This window comes from Molothrus aeneus, chromosome 1, assembly GCF_037042795.1.
Source record: "Molothrus aeneus isolate 106 chromosome 1, BPBGC_Maene_1.0, whole genome shotgun sequence".
In the NCBI taxonomy this organism is placed as follows: Eukaryota; Metazoa; Chordata; class Aves; order Passeriformes; family Icteridae; genus Molothrus; species Molothrus aeneus.
In genome coordinates this window covers 38532737-38554015 of record NC_089646.1, presented here as the reverse complement: position 1 = coordinate 38554015, position 21279 = coordinate 38532737, and the positions used below count along the sequence as shown (strand labels likewise).

Below are 21279 nucleotides of genomic sequence, written 5' to 3'. Positions count from 1 at the left end.
TTCAGGTCTTTTATTCTAACCTTCAAGTTACTTCTGCATTTTTTTTTGCACAGCCTCAATATAAGAAATGGAAAGCCTCACAAATAAGAATAAACAGTCACAAGATGAAACTGAAAATTTGGAATTCAAGTTTCTCAGCCTGTGAATGGCATGAAAACTCAGCCTTCCATATCCTCAGAGACTCATTTGTATAGCTACAAATTAGAGAAAAAAAATCTTTCAAGATGAAATATGAAAAATTATAACAGAAAAGAATTGCTTAACACATGCATAAGAGTACGACCTGAGCGGTAATGCTGTGATTTTATTACATTTACCATATTTTTATTACATTTACCACCTGAATAAGGGCTTGTCTTTGAGGAAAAGATATTCTCTCAGAAGACATTGCTATAATTACAACTCCTTTGAAATGAATGTTATACAAGTCCTCAGAAAGCTGAGCAATTTCTTCAGCTAATATACAACAGAGTCTGTAAGCCTCCTGGTAGATGCTGCATCAAAACATGAATTGCATGCTGCATCTCTTCATGAATTTCTCTTAAAATGTGATATCTCTCTGGGAATGATCCTCTCTTTACTTTGTTCTTTCTACATGCATAAATACTACTAGGGAGAGAGAAAGGTAGTTGGATATCCTTGGAGTATATGAACATTTTTATCTATAGCTTTGGTAAAAGTTCCATAATAAATGACTTTAGTTATGTGAAAAAGTTTGCATCACTGTATCCTGCCTGTGCAAACATGTCTTGGTAACTGATCTTTTATGATAAACTGTTACACTTCTGTTATTTTTCGCTGACTCTGAGCAGGATGCCCTTAGGAGCCACTCCAGTTATACTTATAAACTCCAGTTATAATTGCAGCTATAGTTTTGAATATATCCCCTCATCTGCACAATGGCTTACACTGACCATCACACAAAAGACAGAAACTGAGATTTGCCAGAAGCTTCAAGAGAGTACTGTGACCTCCATAGGGAGTGAGTCCAGAGGAGGGCCTGGAGCACCTCTCCTACGAGGACAGACTGCGAGAGTCGGGGTTGTTCAGACTGGAGAACTGAAGGCTCTGGAGAGACCTTAGAGCGCTCTCCAGAACCTGAAGGGGCTACAAGAGAGATGGAGATGTACTTTTCACAAGGGCAGGGGGTGGTAAGACAAGGAGTGATGGCTTTAAACTGGAAGAAGGCAGATTTAGATTACATATTAGGAGGAAATTCTTTGCTGTGAGCGTGGTGAGGCACTGGAATAGGCTGCCCAGAGAAACTGTGGATACTTCATCTCCAGCAGTGTTCCAGGCCAGGCTGGATGGGGCTTTCCACCTTGTCTAGTGGAAAGTGTCTCTGTTCATGGCAGGGGAAAACAGACAATCTTTAAAGTCCCTTCCAACTAAAACCACTATAGGTTCTACAAATATAATTTCATCTTTATTGCTGGCTTCGCTTTTGCTTTATTGAGGACTGTCCAGCTGCCAAGAAGATGCACACCCTCACATAACCCTTGTCTGTCTTTGGGGAGGCCACCACCTCTTCTGGCCTTTCCCACTGAGTACCTACCAGCTCCTTCAACAGGCAGCTGCACAGCTGTTGATTCTTGGCAAATGTGGCAAGAATTCGATTTTACGTTCTATAATGATCTCAAAATGTATCTTACTGGTTGCTTCAAATCAGCTGATACTTCACAAAATAAATTGTGGGGGCTATACTGTGGGGAGTCTTGAAGAAAAGAGCAGTAATTCCTGATAAATGCAGAGACAAGTTGCAATACTTCAGATTTTGAAGTACTTTTTGGGATTTTCAGTCCCCTCTCCCATTATGCAACTTTTCATTATATTGTAGGTATTTTTCAGTTCTTAAAAAATGACCACATTAAGTATGCGCGCTTCTATTTTACACATGTAAAAATCTTTGCTATATTGATATATAGGACGTTAGCAGTGTTTTATGACACCCAGCCTATTTCAAACACTGAGAGGAGCATTGGTGCTTTCTGAGAAGACACTTTGGTCCAACATAGCCAAACCCTTCTGACACTTAGGATCTGTCACTTGTACTGCACATGGACAAAGTCTCTCACATCCTTCTTTTAGCCTGGCATGTGCTTGTAAAGAAACTACTCCCATTAATAAAATGCAGATAAAATGAAGAAGTGAAGCACATAATAAGTATTAAATACAAAGCTACTTCAAGTAAAATATTTCCAAATCTAAACAAAATCCTACAATAGTTCGAAGCTCTTTACAGCAACTACATACACTCTGCACTCTCTTTTGCACCCTCCACGTGGACCACACAGAGTATTTCAATAAGAAAGTTCCTATCTGAACCAGATAACCTCCACCTCCACAGGTTTGTGAAAAATCAAGCCTTGGTTACACCTTCAGAGGGAGCAGTCCTCAACCCCTTTAGCCCCAGTTTCTGCTGTGTCCTTATCCATGCTGTGCTGCTGAAGAAATCCCTGAGCGTGTATGGTCACAGGGGGAGAACATGTGCAACAGTGGGTTGTGCAGCACCAGACAACAAAAATAAATCACAAGTGGACACAAGTATTTGAGGCAAGACAGCCTCAAATGAAGGTACCTAATGTTCTGGCTTGTAAACCTGATCATTCTGAGTATAAGCCCATTACTAGCTCCTACTATGTTGATTTATTTTCCGTATTTGCCTACCACAGGATCCTAGAGCTTTCTTTCAGAGGGCACAGTAGGAGACTAAAGAAAATGCCCATGAAGTAGGGCCCAACATGATTAATTAATTCTAATTTCATTCCCTGCTGGAGAGTAGTAATTTGATTGATTTTGGGTTACGGTCAAAATGAGAAGTATCTCTGACCTCTGAAATGTTACATGGGCAATTTTTGCTAAATTAGGACTCAAATCTCCATGAGTTGGAAACACATTTTGTGTGACAGGTACGTCTCACAACTGATGCATTACTTAAAACACACGCAGTAAAAAATATGGTTAAAGTATTTCAGTAAAGCTTAAATAACAACCACAAAACACCAGAAAAATACTGTAAAATACTCACAAGGGCTTGGCTCATATAACAGAAACAAGATATTAGGGTTATGGCTTGGAACTTTTAGAGAATCCTTTAAACCCATTTGAATTTCAGGGGACTAAAAGATGGTTTCAGGCTATACTTTGAATTTGGGGGCATCTATCATGATGAAACATGTACTGAACAGTATTAAATACTAATCACATGTGAAGCTGTTGATGTTTTTGGTTTAGTCACAAAAACAAAACCGACCATGAGTAAATCTGATGTTTTAATTCATGAAATGGCAACTGGAAATCGCTCTTTGCTTATGCACCTGACCTTGCTACGCTCGCGCTGCGTCTTTGCAAAACTGCTGAATGCTAATTTTTTAGCACGTTGTCCTTCAAGCGCTGCTTTAAGCCCCTCTGCTCCAGGAACAGATGAAGGGAGCTGCTGACAAGCTGCAGTGCTGGAGCCCACACAGTGTGGTTAACAAACAGCCTTCTGTGAAACCACAAAGCCCAGCTAAGTCTCTGATTAAGTCAGGCGAAATCAGTATTGTTACGCCAGGATTACATTTATACCCAACTTAAGTTTTAGGCATCTCTATCTATTGAAACACAGATGTCTTGAAAAAAATTTGTACTCTCACTATGAAAATATTAGACAAAGGTAAGCCTGGTCTTGGAGAAAATTTGTAGAAAGGGAAACAAAGCTGCAATTAACCCCTAGGACTTGCACTTCCATTTTCTCCTCTTCCACTGCTGACTTTGAAAATCTTTCTGTTATTAAAGGAATAAAACGTTTCTAGTCCATTAACCACCAGCTTGTGGACTCCAAGAGGCAGACAGGAGAAAGTGCATTAAAATTAGGTTTAGTTCAGGAAAGAAGAAATAGAAAAGGTGACACATAACTGTACAGAAAGGAAGCTGATACCAGATCAAATAATGATCTGAAGCTTTTAAATATCTGTAGCTTTACAGGACTTTGGAGACTTCCTCTTAACCAAGACTTCCTTCTGCAGTACTTCTTCCATTTTACCCCAACAAGATAAAACATATTTTTTGAAATGTCTGAAAAATAATTGAGAACAATTTCTTATATCTGTTATAATAAAGCTCATAAAGAAAGCACTGAATTTTACAATTTAAATGCTATTCTAACACTTTACTGATTCAGTGTGGAACATGATGTATCTATCAATACTAAATATTACTATCAGATGCACTAGAATATTTAACTTGAAAAAGTGCTGTTCATTTTCATGGCTTTATTTTGTATATTTTAATTGAGCTTTCTACATTGTGAAATACATTCTTAAGGGACAACATCTTACAAATAATCAGATTAATGCTCTACCGATTTAATATGCTCACTAAGAGCAGTAGTTTTCATAACAATCAACTAACTCTTTGAATCCTCTTTGGGAACTTAAAAAGACATTATTTCCATTCCTAAGATCTCTGTTATTACTCTCTCCAGACATAGACTTGCTCATAATATTAGCTATCAGGAGATTAACATAATGTGCTAAAAGGCTAATAAAATATTTTATATGTTTTGTATTTATTATTTGAGAACTTCTACTTTCTTTATCAAGAGAGTGCTGTGACAAGGATTTGGAGAGAGGTTTCTATGAATTGTCTTAAATTTTCATTGAAAGATTAAATGATATCTGTATTCACTTATAATCTGACATCAAAGAATCTTCTTGAGCTCCCTGTGTGGAAACAGAATTTTTTTTTAGGTAATATAGTTCCTGATGTCTGATAGAGAACTGTTCTGCCCCTCAAGCCAATTCACGCAAGCACAGCCCTGGAATGCCCAAGCTCCATTTCCTGCTCCAATCAAGGAGTGATTATTTATACAAATCCAAGCAGTTCCCCAAGGACACAGGCAGTGCACCTCCATCGAATATGCCACAGCACAGGATTTCCCCAGACATCTTCACAGGAAAAGGAAAGTGCAGATTCAAGCCTACTCAGGCCATAAAGGAGACTGCATGAGGCCTTTCTGCATCTGGATGCATTCCTCCCTCCTAAGGGATGAAAATAATACCAGTTCTGCTTTCTGCTCTTCTATACACATATTCCTTCATTTTTTGCCTTTCTTACAAATTCATGAGGGCAATTTTTAAAATGCTTGAAATTTTAAAAGAAAAAATAAAAGGAAATAAAAGAAAATGAGAGAGTCTGAAAACTAGCATTTCAAGCTTCTCCCAAACTCTTCTCCAAATAACATTTTTTGTTTGGGTGGGAAATTACAGATTCCCAATGAGATTTCTCACTGTATGAACTTCTGCATCAAACATTTTTGAGTGGTTGCATTCCCTGAATGTCAGAGTATAAACACTACAAGCTTCATCCTAAAGTTCAAGTTTAGGACTATTTTTTGTGCAAATGACCAAATATGGTTTTGTCCCTCATTTACAAGGAAGCTGCATTTGATGTGTTTACATTTACACAATTCTACAGAAGTCCAAGACTACAGCTTTCTGGATGCTAATTCCAAAGGTCAATGTTTAGAGAATCCAACTGGACCACAAACAGGGGGCCTTCCATGAGCCAGGAGATTAAATTCAAAAAACCCTATTACCTATAGCTGGAGATACATTTCAATTACTAAATTGGCTTTTCCATGATTTTCTTTGCAGATTAACTGCTTAAGGAGGCCTGCTTTTTCCAAGAAGAACAGACTACTGCTCTATCAGATGCAAAGACATCCTTGGCCACTCTCCCTGCCACAGACATCAGGAGTCTCACAGCAGCTCCTGCATGATTAACAGAGCCATAAGCAATTGCTGGTTTCCAGAACTGCCTTAATTAACCCTGACTCCCCTTGCCTCATCCTTTACCTTCATGATCCACAGATCTGAGAAAGCACTTCCAATCCCCTTGCACACCTTCAGAAGTATCTTTAAAAGGTGACAGCTGCTAGTGTCCTTATTCTCAAAATAATCTAAGCAGTTTTGTGGGGAAATGTTCATTGCTTGGTCTTGTGATGCCAATGGTGTCATTACTCCAGGACTGAAATTCCCACAGCAAAATGCAGTTTTAGGAGGACCCACTCTCAACATCTGCAGCATCTTTCTGTCACAAGGACACAAAGCTGCCCAAGATGGAGAGAACCATCTTTCATCTCCCCAGTCTTCACGGTAGTTGCTCAAATAGGAAAAAGCTCACGGATCTCTTCCCCCTTGTCTTTATGAAAGCACAAGAGAGCAGGAAACATTTTTTGCTCCTTGCCCACAGTTGAACAGAGAAAAAAACATCAGCTAGATCCAAGCAGCTCAAACCCAGCGCCCACAGAAAGAATATTGCCATTTTTCTCAACATGAGACAAGCACAACCTGGCAGATTAATATTCAGACAACACTTATGAACCTATGGACTAAGGGACACTTATCTAACAAGTTCTCCTCTTACATCAATAAACATCAGCAGTTGTACATCCACAGAGCAGACAGATTTTTTCCACAAAAAGATTAATGTTACTTATTTAGTCACATGTTTCTTCAACTTGTTAAATTCTACAAGGCAGTTACACAGATGCATACAAATATGCCATTTATACATCAACAAAGGACCAAAGCAATTACAGAGCATTTTTAAGTGTTATAGTACATACTGTATTATGCAAGTGAGGAACAATATATCAATCTCACTGTTCCCCTAGTTGAATATAAATGTAGTATCTGTTTAATCCAGCCATTCATATCTCAGACAAATACTGTAATTACTTACTGTTGCTCTGCAATATCTTATAGCAGGTTGGTATCCCTTACAACAAACAGCAAGCTATTGGCATTTGTTAACACTGCCCTTGAAAAATGTACATATAGCACGGTTTGAGGAACAATTCTTAACTTAAACTGAAGGATATGTATGAGAAGATCACCTGTCAGATTATTCCAGGGGGAGAAGAGCCTAGAGTACTGCAGATCATTAGATACGACATATTCATCACCACTGTGGCTGTGAAGAAATAAGGGAACTGCCACAGAACACGCTACTATAGAACTCAGTATCCCACATGGGCAAAAGTAAACAAAAAAGTAACCAACCAGCATTCAAAGAATCCTAATTAAGTTAAAAAATCAAGTGCTTGGAAGATCATGAATGTCAGTTTTACTGTTTTCCATGCACTTGTATTTTCTACCCATTGTGTAGTTGTCTTCTGTACCGCATAAAGATGAACTACCCGTCTCATTGCTGTATTTACACAAACATACAAAAGAATTATCCCAAGTACTTCTTTGTTCACATTTTCAGTGTATGGTTATCTGAATTTATTCTGCATTTACCACTAATTGACATGAATGTCTCATATTCACCGACTTAATGATAATCTAAGGACTTTTAGAGATAAGGGCCACAAAGAAACAAACATAAAAAATACATGTACAACCCCAGAACCATTTCTCACTTTCTATTTTCTTTTTTCTCTCGAGAGGATTGGGATTGAAGTAGAGTAAAGATTTACTAAAGACACTCACTGTTCTGCTAAGATGAATCATTTCACCTCACTCTCAAACCTAATTAGCAATATGTTAGCGGGTGGAGAGAACAGATAACAGGCATCTAATCTGCCAAATGCTGCATCCACAGAGGCCCATTTATCTAACCTGCCTGGTGTTTGGTGAAAATCTGGACAGATTGCCAGGCCCTTAGAGAAGACAGCCTTTGGATCAGACGTGACCTTGCAGCTTCTGAAGCACCAGGTTTTAAGTTTCAAGCAGTATCTGGGTATAAAACACTGAGCTCTGAGGCAACATGAAAAACTAATTCACAGCAATGCATACTGTGTCTATAAAAAAAAAAAAATCACCATTTAGGAGCCATACTTCATGAAAGTGACTAATCTCATCCAAAAATACTGGGTTTGTAGTTTGGGACTTGCTTAATTTAATGTTCTAGGTAATGACCTTAGGATAAAAATAAAGATGCGCTAATACATTTTCTTGAGGATACAAAGTCAGTAGGTAGAATCTTCCTAGAGAAGGAGGATTTGAATGTCCTGTGGGAAGAAATGCATGATCTTGAGGACCCCAGAAGGAGAACTGGGTTGAAAGTAACAGTCCAAAGGGCACATGGGACTAGTAGCAAGAATTCCTAGTATATACTGGGAACTCATTAGTTGGAAACAGCAGCCTATTTTAGGCAGTCAGAGGATGACTATGAGCCATTTAATTTAATCTGACCATGAAAAGGGCAAGGCAAGATATTTTAGTAGAGAACAGGGAATATTCATACCATTGTATAGCCTGTACTGAGACCTCATCTGAAGTATTTTGTATCATTTCAGTTACCCATGTTCAAAAAACGACTTCCAATTTTAATTAGGTGCTGAACAGGACTGTTACAGAGATAAAACATAAGCCTATCTTATAGGAGGATGCTGAAGGGGCTTGTTTTTTTCATGCTGAAAAATGCAGCCCAGGAAAAAAGATGATTGCTTGCAGCAAAAGCACTGGGGACAAAAGATTTGCTAAATCTATGAGAGAATATTTGTGTTAGAACAAATGGATAGAAACTGGTTATTAATAAATTAAGGAGGCTTGAGGTCATCAATACATGAATGTGGCCCTACAACAACATCCAGGAAAGAGAGACTTGGGTAGAAAAACTGAGTGGAAAGGTGAAATCTAAGCAGTCTATGAAAAAGACTGTATGGTGTTGCACACCATGACCTCTAAAATGACTTAAAAGCCAATGTTTCTATGGGCTTAGCTGAAAGAACCTCATGTCTCTAAAAAGCTGACTGCAGATACAAGTAGCACAGCCCATGCAGAGACTGAATTTATTTTAAACAGCATTTTCCATTCTGAACTATATTTATACTTCAAAACAGCCAACTGTAAAACCTTAATGAGGCACAATTGCCCAGTCATATTTTCAGTACCCACAGCAGAATTATGGTGATGCAGCTCAAGATCACATTCAGTGTCACAAGCTATCTGTGTCTAAGGAGAACAAGTTGGAAGTGCTCTGCATCCAGCGGGCATGTTTGGCTTTAAAATCTGATATCTTGTTGGAAGCAGCCAGCCCATCTCAGGAAAAATTAAGACCATAAAAAAGAAGTCATCTTAACTCCTACAACAGAGGATACCAATAGCTAGGACCATGACCTCTGGATATTTATTCTGTATTTAATTAGTTGCCTACTAAATAAAGCCACCAAATAAACCAAAGGTGAGAGGAAAAAGAAAGTCTCTCAGCATGATATATGATAAACAATGATTCCATATTAAATCATTATCATCCATTTGCTCTTGCTTAAGCAGTTACAGCAAAGGCACTTACCATCTCCAATAATCCAAGCTAAGCAATCCATACATAATTAAAGTTTGATGAATGCCAATTTCCAGTACTACTTGGTTTTATGTCACTAACATAGTTTTTTGTGGTTTTCTATGTTCTTGCTATATAAAAGTTGTTCCAGATAAAATATGACATCTCAAGATAGAAATAGTTTCACACAACTGTTGAATGGAGGAAGCTGTTGAGTTAGGAGCTACAATATGAGAGGGAGAAAGAAGCCTCATGACCTCCTGTAACAGTAAGATTTCTAAAGGAGCATTTCTATAATATTGACTGAACCTTCTAACTATTTAAATATGTGAAGAGTTACAATCACAACGGTTAAAAGGCATCAGTTAATCAATGTTCAAATTCAGATGCCATTAGGGAACCATCTCCTCATGTGGAAGAAGATTCATGGCATTCTAAGCAATTTCTCAAGACACATTTCTGTACAAAAAGAGTTGTCCAAACTGTTGTGCTGCCTGTAGAACACTTACATGAAGACAACAGAAGATAAGCACTCAATAATTTAGTGTAACAACAACATAATTCCTTCTAAAACAGCATGTTGGAAACACTCTGATTTTAACTCTATGGAAAGAGCTTGTTATCTCATTATTAAGGCCTGCCAGAATAAAGTAAATAATGACACAAAAGCTAGAGTTCTTAATATTAATTCAAATGTAAATTTTCAGCAAAATTAATCTCTACTCAAAGAGTAATTCCTCTTTGTTAGAGGAAGATACAGCATTTTTCATTCAGCACAAACCACTTTGATTCCAGTTATAAATGTGAAGTTATTCCGGCAAAGTCAGTACCTCCAGAATGTAAAGTCAAATCACAGAGCTTCAGAACATGCTTTGAAGGCAGGAACATTTGGAGCTTTACCCAGAACAGAACTGCATATACACAGCCTGTGACACTCTTACTGAGAGACTAATGTTCCCATTCATCAGAACACAGAAAATCATCGCAAAATACAAAATTATCAAGCAAATATTAAAAATATAACAAAATAATATGCAAGTTCTTCATAGATGAAACCTTCAAGGACTATCTGAGCTAAAGGCATGTGTCTCTTAAAAAAGAAGGCAAATCAATACAGCTAGTTTGTGCGTACCACCCAGTGCCAAACATAATTGTTTTATATACTTAAAAATTGGTGATTCTCAAGCATTAGTTTTACTCAAACATGATGAGATCAAATTGTTACATTATAAAAAATATTATTAATTTTGCTAGATTTGCCTAACTATGTAAGCTAAAGGATTGTGCTAAATACATTCCTGCCTATAAAGAATTGAACTGTGAACTCACAGTAGTAGGGGGTTCACTCTAAACTCCAAATTACTTTGCAATTGCAAGGGTCAAGTGATATATCCTAGAATCATTACACTTTTGCCAAACTGTCTTGGCAACTTACTAACACAAACATGAAACACATTCACTTGACACAGTGATTGATAATACTAATAGTATTCAGCTTACTTACAAGAAAAATTACTGTGTCTCTTTAGGAAAGCCAGAGTTTCTTTTATGAAACTGAGTAATCTCAAAGTTGTTTTACAGGCTACAATCCACATTAAAGGATTCCTTTACATTTAAAACTACCCAAATCTCAAATATTATGCGAACAATGAATAAAAAGAAAACTTGCCTCTTCCTGATATATCTTACATTCTCCAAAATTGTTGGGACAATAACCTAATGTCCTGTCAGATATAGATGTTCTCCACAACTCCCCTCTGCTTCAATCCAATTCTGTCAGCATCTCCTCACTAATCCTCAACCCATCCAGCTCACACCTTCCAGCTCTTGCTCACTTTTCCTCCAAATAACTTTGGGCAGGAGTGCCCAAATGTGTGCACAGATTGGCAAAAATATTGAATGGGGCCAAATTAACTTGATTTTTTCAAGTTTGTCCTGTAGACCTTCCCTAGGCAGAAGGGTGGGGGGAGAAGTGGTGAGAAAAGCTCATAAACAGCTCAGCTGAACTGTTGCTTTTCTTAAAACTTGAAAAACAGACTAGCCAATACACAGGGAGGCAGAAAAAGAGTGAGCATCTCATTTAATGAGAAAAATATAATATACAGCTTACCATTATCCAGACCAACTCAAAAAAGCAGAAGAATTTCTAAGAATGATAAGCTGTATTTATTTTGCCATTTGTGGTCAAAACTACTTAACCCTGATAACTTAATTCACATTTATTTCTTATCTGTGCTTATTTTTTTTCTTCTCCCGCCTGAGCCTTTTTTCTCATTTTAATTTTAAGGCACAGCAGGGTTCCTGCCCTGTTCCTAATAGCTCTCCCTGACAAAACACAGAATACACATCCATAATAAAATAGTGAAAAAATTATAAGCAGAAAGCAACCAAACCGAAACAACCAGCACCCAAACACGCACATATCCATCAGCTGGGGAATTCTCATTGACTTCATCTGTGGCTAGTCTTTTCTTTGGCAATTTTCTGTTCCCTTGAAAAGCATCAAGCTCATTTAAAACTAGTAATTCCACTTCATGCTAATAAGAAGATGTTTCCATAGAGATGCCAGGGAACTCTGCAGTGGTCCAAGGAATGATGTTAGATTCACTTGAGGAACTGGTCCAAGAAAAGCCAAGTTGAAGACAGTGGTGCTCCAAACAAATTGAGGCAAAAGGATAGTCCATCATTATACCACAGGCAAACAAGGCCCCTAAAACAGCTCCTAGGTCAGCTGTGGTTCAGAAGAGAGGATTTCTCTGTACAGGAAGATTCTCTGCCTCCTCTAGAAACTTTAAACCCTGGTGTTGTGTATATGCAGCACAATATAAAAGCCCCAAACAAACCAGAAAACACAGGGTGCAGCACAGGCTGGGACCAAGCAGACCAGGGAGCAGCTCTGTGGAAAAGGGGCTGGGGGTGCTGGTGGACAAGCTCAATCTGAGTGAGCAGTGTGCTGCTTCAGCAGAGAGCCAACAGCATGCTGGGCTGCACTGCAAGGGCATCACCGGCAGAAACAAAGAATTTGCTATCCCACTTCACTCAGCACTTGTCACCTGAAATTCTGTGCTCAGTTTTCGTCCCTGCTATAAAATAGCAATGTGGACAGGCTGGAAAGGGTCCAGTGAAAGGCCACAATTGAGCAAAGGACTGGGCAGGCTGCTATATGATGAAAGACTCAGAGAAATGTACTTTTTGAGGAAAGAAGGCTTTGGGGAAACCTTATTACCATGTGCCAGTGTTTAAAGAGTGACTACAAACAATATAGAGACTTCCTTTTTACAAGGAGTAACTCTGAAAAGACAAGGGGAGATTCCAATTACACACAAGAGGAAAATTTTTCACAATGAGAACAATCATTGCAACAATAAATTCCCCAAAACTGGAGAATTTTAAGATTCAGGTGGACAAAGTGCTGGGACAACTTGTCTAGACTGTACCTTTGCCAAGAAAGGTTGGGCTGGGTGATCCTTGAGGTCCCTTTACACTCAGTGTTCTGCAATTCTATGAGTACAGCTACAGCAGATCAAATAGTTTAGTTTCTATATTCTGCCACTAGACTACTATATATCCATATTTCTAAAAGGACTGGGAAGTTTATAATACAGTGCTACAGACTGACATACACACACAAAAAAATATTTCTAAGTGAAATGTATCTACCCTTCTAACAAATTCTGTGGTGCATCATCTATATCAGCCATTTCTCAGGCAGCCAGCATAAAAGCACAAATTTTGATCAACTTGAAACACCTCCACTTGAAATTCCATGTCAGCAACAAGCTGATAACACAAGAGGAAAGGAGTAATTTGTATTAATAAACATTGTAATGGAGGTGATACAATGTGTGGCTATTGTTCTTTCTAGTTGTTTTGCGAACAACTACATAAATTAAATGCTCCTTTTTTCATTATCAAATCTCTGAGGTTATGATGTGCTGTATTTTATTAGTTTAGCAGTCTCATTCAAATAGTAGCTATCTAACACGATCCTTCCAATTAGTACCTTATGTACATTCTTGAACCAAATTCTTCCTCTGGGATTTAAAGAAAACCCAAGGTCTCAGGAGTCTCTCTTGTAATTCAGCTACACACTACACTTTTACAGCTATGCAAATTAGCTGCAAGGAAAGCTGTGATGTACAGCAAAGCAAGAGATCTGAAAATTAAAATCCTGTAGGAGAGAAAATATTTAAAATTTCCTTTACATTTTTCCTTTTGTTTGGCTAATCCCTAAAGGCATTAGGGCAGCATGTTCCATCTTGAAAGTCCCTGTAGAATCATGTAGTACTGAGCATAACTACAAATGTGATGCTTTGAGCAGCCAGATAATGGTTTTTAATTGGCTCATCATTGCAGCTTCAGCCCAAAAGCACAAAAATGAATTTAGAACCAATATTAACAGGTGATAATTAAATTATGGGGTCTGCATGCTTAATATATTGGAAAAAGGCAGATGAGGCAACAAAGACTATTAAGTTTAATAATGGAAATCAGTATCTACCTTAAGTACTATTTTATAGGACATTAGCAATGGTTGATTAGTGTTAAATCATAAAGTAGATTTTGTTTTCTTACTGAAGCTTTTTTCATTTCTTTTTCTCTTTACCTGTGTATTAGCATACATGCTAAAACTAAGGATGCCCATTTAAACCATTGCAAATGAGCAAAACACGTAAATAAACCAAATTAATTATTTAATTGTGATGACTTGAGTACTTTATTTCCTAAATAAGATATTTACTTGAATAAGCTATTTAATAGTCCTTAATATTAAAGCATACATAGACTGTATGAGTACCATGGGAAAGTGTTTTGAATCAAACAGCTCTAGTAAAAATATTCATCATTAAGTCAGGAAGGTCCATAACCCAGATTTCCCATTCTCCCCTGGTGAAGCAGAACCACCTGGGTGCACTGTTCTTACCACTGTAAGAAACAATGCCATGTACAGATTAACCCTGCACTTCATCAAAGCAACAAAACCAAACTTTGATAATGTCTCAGCATCACTTCGATTCAAAAAAGGAAAATGCTGGAGTTTTGTTTTGGTTTTAAAATTTTCTTTTCCATGCCTTTACACCTCAGGAAAGAGGCAGACTGATTTTTCCCATCTTCTTTACAGACTCCACCATGTATGCCTCTTTCTCCACCTCTGCTCTTTTCTCCATTCAATTTATCTTATCTAACGCAGCACTATCCCTTCAATCTTGCAAAACTCTGTGTCTCCAAATTAAAACTTTCATTCTGCTTCCCTTTCTGCTGCTTGCCATTTCTGCAGCCTTTCCTGTCTTTCCCTTTACAGCAGAGTGCCAGGGTTCCTTTTTCTACTCCCATGTCTGCCTCTTAGGCTTGAGCTCAGCAATCAGCTGCCCCTCTTTCTACTCACACTCTGTAAGAGCTATCAAAGTGCTTTAGGGAGAAACTCAGTTTTTCTGTGAGACTCTTCCCCATTTGTGAAGTCTATCAATTCCACTTCTCTCTTCCTGCTTGAGCTTAGTTTTGATCAGCACTTGTACCTTTCATGCTCTTGAAGATTTTCCATGTTCAGCCTCCATCTGAAATACCCTTCTTCGAAACCTAGCCATTCATTTCTCTGTTGCTTTCTTTTCCTGCCTTTTTACTTTTTCTAACATCTTTCATCTGGATAGACATATATGAATTCTGTTCCTCCATATTAAAAAAACTCCACATCCTCACCAAACCCATAAAAATGGCCCATGAATCTTTAGAGTGAAGCTGCCATAAAGTTAATACAAAGTTACCCATTCCTTCCAGTGAACCCGAGAACATACATAAATTAAGCCATGGAGAAGAAATACGGAGGTGTAACCACCTGTTTAGGCAGCTCTGCATGAAGCTATTCAGAAGCCTGGGCACCTGGCTCTTTGAATGAAAGCACATACTGAGCTTGAAGGATTGAAATTATCTGTGGACCATGAACCACAAGGTTATCGCCGGCCCTCAGGGGATATATTCCATAACTCTTTTCAAAGGTGCATGGTTTATTAATACATATTTTTAATATCCTAACTACTGAAGTCAGATTTCTTGTAAAATGCAGAAGCTGGAGGTAAGAAGGTGGAAATGGCACTTCAGAATATGAAAATCAAAGACTTGGAGAAATTGCCTACAAGTCAAACGTGACCCGCAGAAATTTCGTATGACATCACTGCCACTCTGCTGTTGTTAATGTCAAATTCCAGTGGAGTACCATCAAGCAATGAAGACTGTGAAAAGATCAGATAACTGAACCAAAGAAACATTCTGTTTTTTTCTTAAACCCCTAAACCAATAAAACCTTCCAAAAACCCCCAAGACACAAAGTCATTTCATACTGGAAGTCAGTTTTTATATCCAAACAATATGAAATTGTTGTGACACCTGGGATTTTCACCAAAGCCAAAGTAACAGAAATGCTTAAGTGCTTGAGGAAGCTGTGGTGAAGGCTAAGGATTAAACAGACCTTCAATTGAAATTAAATTTGTCAGCTGTATAAAAAATGTTAGATACACACATGTGATTGTAACACATCCTCATGGCTCTGAAATGCTACAATCACCCAATGAATTTTAGAGCTAAGATTTTACCATGCATGAGCCCAGTGATATTGCCTTATTTTAATGTACATCATCCCAAGAGAGTGCTCATAATATTCACTTTTGTTCCACCATTTATCATACCTATAAGAGATGTTTTGCAGACAATCTATTTTAGATCTATTTTAGGGATTTATTTTTTATTGATAATATTTTTTATATTTCTGCATGTAATGCCACTTGATTTTACTATCATGAGTTCAACTTGATTTTATTATCATGAGTTCAACTTTATAGGCCTTAAAGGAAGAATAAAATGATAAGGAATATATTTCAATAATCTGTGAAAATTATTAAAATTTATTCCCTATAAGTCATGGTACTACAGTTTTAAGATCTAGTAATTCACAACCTACCATGAATTGAAAGGAATGTCTTGCAATACCAAAAAACAGAATTTTCAGCTTTACTGATTAAGCTTTTAGTGGCTCACAAAATATTGGCTCTTAGATCACCGAGTAAGGCAAAATAAGAAAAAAGCATTTTAGATTTTTTTTTTTTCTAAGTGCATATGATGCACGGGAAAATAAATTTCTGTTTTGCAGGGTGATACTTCCACGTAACAGTGAGTCTAAATCAAAACAAATAGAGACAAGGATGAAAATGAGGCAGGTAAACAAGCATTGCAAATGAAATTTATCTGATGGTTCCACAGTCTGTCACAAAAATTCCACTGTCAAACACACAATTTATGCACAAAGCATATCCCCTGTACTGAACATCCTTCAAAACCATGGTAATACTCAACACTGAGACGGCATTTGCATCCCACATGCAGAGAAATGGAGCAGAGAAAATTAATTCCAAAAAAAGTATTTATATATCTTTCAAAATGAACCCGTAAAAGCTGAGAAACAATGTTCATTAAAGAACCTTCAGTTACTGCTTAAGAAATTCCTTTGAACTTCCAGCAGTACAATGGAAAAGGTCACTCAATGAAACTACTCTGCAGTCATTGTGCCATTCATACGCAGAGTACCTTACACACCACCGTGGTCCTTTGTGACCCAGTAAGAATTAACAGCATTATGGGGCCAGTAATACTTATGTGAAGTGACAGCAACACAGAACTCACTGAATTCTTCTGCAGTTTTCATTGATTTTGACAGCAGTGTCATCTATGCTACTGAGAGAGAAACCTATCTAGCTGCTCCATGGCCTTTAAAATGCACTTTTATTCCGTGTAGAAGTCTTAAACACACACAAAAATGTTAAATTAGCATTGCTAACTCAAAGAACTTAAAAAAAATTATAAAGTAATAACATGTATCCATTTATTTAACTTCATTACTAACTTTTAGACACATACTATTGGTTTTCTCTGAAACCAAACGAAAAAGACCTCTCATTCTTCTCAAGAAAGCGAAGAATTTTATAACATGCACACACATCTCCTAAAGCACTGCACATGCACACAAGAACACAAGAAAGATGAGAGTCCCAATAAAATTTTAAGATTTGTCAACACTGGCTATGCATGCACACATCTTCTCCAAAGGGAAACCATGTAATAAAGCTGAATAGTAGTATAACTTAAAAAAAAAAAAAGTTAAAAAAACCAGGCCAGGAATTGTAGCAAGCAGGATTAAATCAATAGCAATTCAAGTGTCAAATAATGTGGAGTGAAGTGTTGTCAGTTTTGAAGTCCAGCAAATGTGGTTCCTTTTAAATGCTGTGGCAACAGTGTCTCAGGTTGTTCATCTAATTGAATGCATTCTTTGGGCTTGCTATTCAGAAAATATGTTTTTAATTCAGAGTCAGATGTGGTGAAACGCCACACTCACAATTCCTGCTGCTTCTGTGTCTGGAGCTCACAGAAATGGAAAGACCCAGGCAGACCCCAGTTTGCATGGAAGTACCTGTGAGCAGAGGCAACATTGGGCCAGTCCTGGAAATAGAATGTGGGATAACACATTCCACTTTTCAGGGGACAGGAGTGCTCCCAAAGTCCTTTAGTTTTGATTTCTGTACTGCAGGCTTAGCTTCATAGGATCATCCCTGCAACACTGCACTGAATCCAGAGAGATCCCAAACCTCCCCCAGAGCCCTCTGGCAGCAAATGCTGGAGCCAACAGAACCTTGGAGGGGAGAGTGAGCAGCTACAAGGAGATGAAAGCAGCACAGGGAAGAAGAGCTGAAGGATATATTCAGATAAACAGTTTTCAGATGAAGCATCATAGAAGAGACTTGAGGTCACGTGTCTCACTTGCTTTTTGTTTAATGCACAAATCTCGCTGTACACTGCAAACCATTTCCTTTGTGTAGCTTGTTATTCAGCTACTAATAATCTGAAACTCAAATTCCTCTTCTATTATTGCCTAATATAACCATTATTGATTTATATGACACTGCCAGACAGAGAATTTAACAGAGCTGATTTCAATATAAGTATTTATCAGAATATGACAGTATATAATTATAAAATAAAACAGAAGTTTTAATTTTCAAATATTAAGCCAATGGCAAATGAGGTATTCATATTTATGAAAGTAAAGAAGACTGCAGTTATTGCATCAAACCTTTAAAAGTCATTACACTTTTAAGTTTGGAAGTGGAGAATCCCTGGCAGCAAAATGTGTGAAGACAGAATGTTTATTTATTAGTGTTATTTTTAAAAGGATGTTCCAAGTCAAACTCGACAGCTTGTTTACAGTGGGGTCCTGCCCAAGGGTGGCTTAAAAGATATTAAACAGGCACACACCGAAAATATCATGTTACTGTACAAGATACAACTTTGCCTATGGCTTGATTTTACCGTGACTGCTTTAATGATTTCTTATTTATTTTTCAGGAAGCACTAATCTGTTTTACTTTACACTCCTTCTTAAAAGAAAAAGAAATGCAAGGCAAAACCTTTCAGGTATACAAATATGTCTAAAATATACACACATATTTCTAGCTGAATCAACCAGTGAGGTGATGCATAGAATCCATGTAAAGTGTCTGCTGACGTTTGCAGTATTTGTAGAACATTAGCTTTTTAATATTTCTAATAATTTTAATGAAAGCCAAGAATTTTTGCAGATTTCTCAATTTTCAAAAGGGGTTTTAAAAGGTTGGTGATTTCATTACAGAATAGTAATTCTAATTTGGTAGTTTTTCCTACCATACAGTTTTGGAAAGAGGACAGTTTTGAGAAGGGATGAATTCCTGCAGGCAGTGTGCTTGGTGACATCATTTAGGGGAGAGTTATCCCAGAAACATGGCAGCTGTTTCTGATGCTAGGAACATCAAACTGGAAACTGAGAGTGGGCTAAAGAGAAACTACCATGGCAAACCTTATTTAATAATTAATGTATAAAAACTTATCTTCAAGGAATATTTAAGTTATCACACAAATATTTTCCCTATTTTACAAACACAGAGTTTTCTTAAGAGTTTTAACACTAATTCTCAGTAGGAAAAAGAAAAAAATACTTCCCAGAAGACAACCTCCTGACTCCAGGGCCTCCAGTCTAAAGTGGCCTCAACTTTAAGTAATGTTAGAGCTGCAAGTTCTTAGCCATGTTTAGCTGAGCAGCATTTGGCTGAGCAGAGCTTACTTGAGGTTGATTATTAAAACCTCAAGTGGAATGAAGTGAATACTTCATTCCAACACCAAGGCACATCTGCTTGCTGAACTTTCAGACAGGACACAGGTAAGATACCTCCTAAAATATGAAGTTTAATATTAGTACTTTCTAATTTTTTTGAGGTGTGGTTATGTGAAATCAAAATTCAATTCATGTAGATGATGTTACATGTGACATATGCCAGGTAATTTTTGTGTGTCCATATGGTGTACACAGCTACAGCATTTAAAATGGGTATCTACAGAAGAGAAGAAGTGGAAAGGAAATAATATATTTGAATTTCCAAACTACCACACCAGAATTTCCTCTTTTACTGCTGCACGTCTGGAAATAATAGAGGTGATGTGCAACATAAACTCCTATAGAATTGAAAATAAAATACATATATGAAGCTACAAACGGTGCAAACTATATTAAAAGACATACAACAATGAATGCTGTGCACATAAGGAGTAAGCAGAAACTTTTGAGACAAAATTTAGCCCTAAATTACTTTTTAATCAGCATCGCTGACATAAATGGGAATACACAGGTAAAAACTAAGGCATAATCAAGCCCCTTGCAGGTATGTTTGGGTTTTTCATTTGAAGCAGGATCTAATTTGCAATATTAAAATAGCATTATCAGTCATTTAGGTAACATAGCAATCAATTTACCACCTCTCCCACCCCAATAATAATGTTTATCAAAGAATTACACAATCCAAGCTTGAAAAATGAGTTTTGCATTCTAGATCAATTTGTCGAGATAGTAATTTCTACTTGGACAATAATAAAGAGGTTTCCTGAATTACTGTTAATGTTGGCATTTAGATGGAGCAATCTTTTACAATGCTCTGGAAGTTTACACTGAAAACATGGCCTGACATGCCTCCATTTCAATGGTATGCTGGCACTAGTTCTCATGTTTTCCCTGCTTTTTTTGTTCCTGCCTCGTTTGCTAGTACAGGGAATTGATCTTGCTCAAAAATAACCTAATATGTTTTTTTACCCTGTAACTTGGCTTAGGTCCCTGATCTGGTTCACTGCATGGCTGCACAAATACTTCTATACCAACACAACCTAGGAGCTACAAGGACCGTCTAAGCCTGACCTGCAGCCAAAACCAATGACACATCAAACGAGGGTCTACATCTGAACAGACAATTTTAATGTACAAAATGTAAGGGATGTTGAGAGGTCTGTAAATGTTATGATTACCAGCTAGCTGATAACTTTGATTTATGGTGGCTGCTGTGAGAAGAGTGTAATGGGTTAATTCAAGTGCTTTATTTAAAGGGGTTGGGTACAACAACTTCGAATGGGTCCACTCAAGAAAACAGATGTCACTGAGTTTTAGTTTTACAACTGTAAATGCTATATATATATATATATATATATGAACTTCTCAGGTCTGAGTTCTAATAGAGACCATGCCAGAAGCACTCCAGGAGTGAGGACTTGCACAAAGACTTTGAGAATCAATAAAATGCCCCTACTTCAAGAGACAATATTAGGAATCTGATGGTGAACAGTTCAGTTATTTGGAGAAAATGATGACACCTTTCCCAAAGATTTTGCCATTTTTTCCCCACTGATCACAGCTCCAAACTGCTCTCCCTAATATTTGGTAAGCAAGAAGCCAGGAAAGAAAAATAACCTTTTACTAAACTAAATAAAAAAAAATTACCAACAAAATCAAAACCAACCAACCAACCAAATCCCCAAGACCAAAAAGCCCACCCAACTGCAAGCTTATGCCTTAACTACCAGGTACCAAAGAAGCCACACAAAAAGAGTTGGTCAATATCACTACCTACTGTCTTTCTGTCATTCACTTAGTTCTCTGACAAAAAAACA

General features: G+C 37.4%; 1 protein-coding gene across 2 annotated transcripts in view; it reads right to left on the bottom strand.

Annotated features, from left to right (window-relative positions):
- LOC136569946 (ubiquitin-conjugating enzyme E2 E2) overlaps window positions 1–21279 on the bottom strand; it is a 201348-nt gene that overhangs the window by 91962 nt on the left and 88107 nt on the right. The window lies entirely within an intron of this gene.